At 45.2% G+C, this 5,075-nt stretch overlaps 1 pseudogene; it reads right to left on the bottom strand.

Annotated features, from left to right (window-relative positions):
- Positions 1-865: 865 nt before the first annotated feature.
- Positions 866-2,193, bottom strand: LOC103238054 (EKC/KEOPS complex subunit TPRKB pseudogene; annotated as a pseudogene).
- Positions 2,194-5,075: the final 2,882 nt, after the last annotated feature.

The following is a 5,075-nucleotide window of genomic DNA, read 5'->3' as shown; positions in this document are numbered from 1 at the left end:
TCTCAAGTCCCTCCTGGCTCTAGGATTTGAAGCCTGTTTTGTGCGGCTTGCTCACACTGTGCAAGATACTGAAAAGGCTGTTATAGTGCAGTCCTTGTTCTTGGTTCTTGCAGAGGCTCCAGAGACCTAGGTCAGTGATTCTCCAACTTCGGCATGCTTTAGAATCATCTGGAGCGCTTGGAAAAACAGATTCATGGGCCCTGTCCCACAGTGTATGATTTAGTAGGGTTGAGGTAGGGCCTGCGAGTTTGCATTTCTTCTTTTTAAAAAGTGTTTGCAATTTTTATTCCAATTACATAAAAATAAAATATATTTGAATAGAAGTAGAAGACTAGAAGGCACTAACAAATAATAGCAACAGTGGTTATCTTTTAAAATAATAAAAGAGGTGGGGCCAAGGCATGGTGGCTCATGCCTGTAATCCTAGTGCTTTAGGAGGCTGAGGTAGGAGGATCGCTTGAGGTCAGGAGTTTGAGACCAGTCTGGGCAACATAGCGAGATGCCGTCACTACAAAAAAATAATAAAAATAACATTTTAATAAGCAACAGAAAATAAATTTGTTTTGTTTTTGAGATGGAGGCTTACTCCGTCACCCAGGCTGGAATGCAGTGGCACGATCTGGGCTCACTGCAACCTCCTCCTCCCGGGTTCAAGCACTTCTCTCAAGTAGCTATGATTACAGATGTGCCACCAGTACACCCAGCCAATTTTTTGTATTTTTATAGAGATAGGGTTTCACCATGTTGCCCAGACTGGTCTTGAATGCCTGAGTTCAGGTGATCTGCCCACCTTGGTCTCCCAAAGTGCTGGGATTACAGGCCCAGTGTTTTCTTTAATGCTGAAAATTTCTGCTAATAATTCTTTTCACAAAACATCCTTTGTTGACATTCTACATATACCATCCCACAGTGTTCCCAGTATTTTCTTCTTGTGGAGGGAATTTATGTTTCTTTTTGACTTTTGTGATATTTATTATTTCAGGAAGATTTTTCAGAGAAACCTGCTGGCCTTCCACTTGAGATATTAGATATCCTTGATTTATTTGTTTTGCTCCCTCGTTAGTATAAACAATTAGAATTTAAGGCTCATTTGCTGAGATACCACATTTTTTCAATGCCTCTGAAATATTGCTATTTGGGGAAAGGTTGAAAATAATTTTAGTAGATAGAGCTCTTGACTTCATTTCTCCCAGTTTGTAGAAGCAAACTGCTTTCTTTGTGGCGGCAAATATCTCAAATGGATTGACAGTCACTGCAGGATGTATCAGTGAGCCATCAATGATACCTTCCATGGCTTTCTTTCTCAAGTTCCCCGCATTTTTTACATCTTTAAATAATATTAATAGAAGAGTCGGCCGGGCACGGTGACTCACTCCTGTAATCCCAGCAATTTGGGAGGCTGAGGCGGGTGGATCAACTGAGGTCAGGAGTTCGAGACCAACCCTGCCAACATGGTGAAACCCCAGCTCTATTGAAAATACAAAAATTAGCCAGGCGTAGTGACACATGCCTGTGATCCCAGCTACTTGGGAGGCTGAGGCACGAGACTCACTTGAACCCGGGAGGCAGAGGTTGCACTGAGCTGAGATCAGGCCACTGCATTCCAGCCTGGGTGACAGAGTGAGACTCTGTCTTAAAAACAACAACAACAAAAAAAAAAACAGGCTGAGCACAGTGGCTCACACCTGTAATCCCAGCACTTTGGGAGGCTGAGGCGGGTGGATTACCTGGGGTCAGGAGCTCGAGACCAGCCTGGCCAACATGGTGAAACCCCATTTCTACTAAAAATACAAAACCTAGCTGCACATAGTGGCATGTGCCTGTAGTCCCAGCTACTCAAAAGGCTGAGGCAGGAAAGTTGCTTGAATCCAGGAGGCAGAGGTTGCAGTGAGCCGAGATGGTGCCACTGCACTCCAGCCTGGTGACAGAGTGAGACTCCGTCTCAAAAAAATAAAAGAACAGTTACCCGTCCAGTCTCTGTTGCATCTCCTGCATGTCTTATAAGTTCCCAGGTGATGTTGATGCTGCCAACTGGGGACCACCCTTTGAGAACCTTTGGTCTACAGCTAGAGACACCAAGTATTCTCCAGTTCTTACAAGACATGCCAAGAGATTGGAACCCTACTCTGCCAGCAATAAGAAGGCTCCTACAGGCAGACACCTAACCCTATACCTGACGACAGATTCCGACATAACCTGTTTCCTAGGGTCGGTCTCATGGAGACCGTTCAATGATAACCAATATTCACAGAGTGTGTTACAGTTTTCAGAAAGCTTCACTTTACTTCATTTGTTTCTGCTCACAATTCTATGATATGGATACCGTATCTTCATTTTTGAAGGAAAAAAAGTCAAGTCAAGTCTTTGATGAATGTCGTGGTCAAGACTTTGATGAGTGTCATGCAGCTACAAAGAGGTGGAGTGGGGACCCAGGACTCACCCAGGTCTTTTCAGTCTTCCGTGATCTCTGTACTTTACCAAGCTGCACTTCCATCTACTCTTCTGGTTTATTGGAGCACTGGGTTTTTTGTTGTTGTTGTTTTGTTTTTTTATTGAGATGGAGTCTTGCTCTTTCACCCAGGCTGGAGTACAGTGTCACCATCTCAGCTCACTGCAACCTCCACCTCCAGGTTCAAGTGATTCTCCTGCCTCAGCCTGCCAAGTAGCTGGGCTCACAGGTGTGTGCCACCACACCCCGCTAATTTTTTTATATTTTTAGTAGAGACAGGGTTTTACCATGTTGGCCAGGTTGGTCTTGAACTCCTGGACTCAAGTGATCTGCCCGCCTCAGCCTCCCAAAGTGCTGGGATTACAGACATGAATCACTGTGCCCAGGCTGTGGCACTGTTTCTTTTCTTTTCTTTTCTTTCTTTCTTTTTTTTTTTTTTTGTTTTGTTTGTTTTGTGAGACAGAGTTTCTTTCTTGTTGCTCAGGCTGGAGTGAAATGGCACAATCTCAGCTCACTGCAACCTCTGCCTCCCAGGTTCAAGCAATTCTCCTGCCTCAGCCTCCCGAGTAGCTGGGATTACAGGCATGCGCCACCACGTCTGGCTAATTTTTGTATTTTTACTAGAGATGGGGTTTCACCATGTTGGCCAGGCTGGTCTCAAACTCCTGACCTCAGGTGATCCACCCCACCTCTGCCTCCCAAAGTGCTGAGATTACAGGCGTGAGCCACTGCGCCCAGCCCTGGGGCACTGTTTCAAACTAGAAAATTCCTTCTGGAAGTGCTAATTAGGGATCATTTTAACACGTGCAAAACTGTGTTATTCAGATTGCCATTTTTTCCTGGTTCCGTCGCAAAACCCAGTAGAAATCTGAGTTGGAAGACCGTACTCCTGCATTAGAACATGGCATGGAAATGATCTGGTGAAATAGTGAATTAATTTTCATTGTGTTTCAGTCATTGTCGTCAGTGGTATCAGTTTTCCTGTACTGTCCAATGTGCTGGAGAAGGACTCTCTGGATAGGATTGTCCAAAGATAAATTTTGATACTTAGTTCTCAGTTTTGATTTTTCAAATCTCTGATCACTTTCTTTTTTCTTTTGTTCTTTTTTTTTATTTTTTGAGACAGAGTTTTGCTCTTATTGCCCAGCCTGGAATGCAATGGCGCAATCTCAGCTCACCTCAACCTCCACCTCCCAGCTTCAAGCGATTCTGCTGCCTCAGCATCCCAAGTAGTTGGGATTTTAGGCATGCGCCACCACACCCAGCTAATGTTGTATTTTTAGTTGAGACACGGTTTCTTCATGTTGGTCAGGCTGGCCCCGAACTCCCAACCTCAGGTGATCCGCCTGCCTCGGCCTCCCAAAGTGCTGGGATTATAGGCTTTTTATTTTTTTAGAGATGGGGTCTCGCCCTGTTGCCCAGGCTGATCTTGAACTCCTGGGATCCAGTGATCCACCCACTTTGGCCTCCTGAAGTGCTGGGATTACAGGCATAAGTCACTGCATCTGGCCCTGATTACTTTCTTAATTCCTTTCTGTCCGCAGCAAACATAATGAACAGCAAGTTCTTAGACATATTTGGCAGAGAGTTAACATAAAGTGATGACTGCAAGCAGAATAAGGTCATTCTCCTCTGTAGGTAACTCTTCTGCATTGACTATTAGGAACTTCCTAAATAATATTACTTAAGTGATGTGTCGGGCTCATTCTCGATCAGTCCTTCAGGGAATGCCAGCTGTGGAGAGGATGCTGTTGCTGCCTTTCATGATGAATGACTCAGTGCAGTTAAAGGGAATTCAGGCCTATTCAGTAGGATGGACACACACACACACACTCACACAAACACACTCACAATCACCTGTCACCTTAAATGTTTCTACTTTAGGACAAATGGGCTATCTTACAATGACTTAACTATGCTTGTCCTATGGTGAAACATTGTCTCTTGACATAGGTTTTATGTTTGTTTGTTTGTTTTTCTTTTGGAGACAGTTTTGCTCTGTCGCTCAGGCTGGAGTGCAGTGGTGGAATCTTGGTTCACTGTAACCTCCGCCTCCTGGGTTCAAGCAATTCTCCTGCCTCAGCCTCCTGAGTAGCTGGGATTACAGGCACCTGCCACCATACCTGGCTAATCAGCCGGCTAATTTTTTTGTATTTTTAGTAGAGATGGGGTTTCACCATGTTGGCCAGGCTGGTCTCAAACTCCTGACTCAGGTGATCCACCTGCCTCAGCCTCTCAAAGTGTTGGGGTTACAGGCGTGAGCCACTACGCCTGGCCAACATTGGCTTTTGGAATGAGAAATTAAAAACCATGCTCATTCATCCTGAGATTGTCCCCCCATCACAGGGTCCTACATTCCTCATCAGTGATGCTGAGAGAGGAGTGGGGCATAGGGCGTCAGTTCTGACCAATGGGAGTCTCCCAAGCCACAAGGGATGGAGACCATTGGGCTTTCTGGTCTTACAGTCAAAACCCTATCCTCCCAGGCCTATTTCCCTGAGACCAGACTCTAAGGAGAGAGGAAAGGGGAAATGCTGTGGCCTCAAGCCCTCTGGACGATGTGCAGTTTGGACAGTTGGTCTTGAGCAGCAGCTAGACAGAGATGAGCCTAGAATGACAGTAGTGG

This window comes from Chlorocebus sabaeus, chromosome 9, assembly GCF_047675955.1.
Source record: "Chlorocebus sabaeus isolate Y175 chromosome 9, mChlSab1.0.hap1, whole genome shotgun sequence".
In the NCBI taxonomy this organism is placed as follows: domain Eukaryota; kingdom Metazoa; phylum Chordata; class Mammalia; order Primates; family Cercopithecidae; genus Chlorocebus; species Chlorocebus sabaeus.
This window is presented reverse-complemented; position numbering and strand designations above follow the sequence as displayed.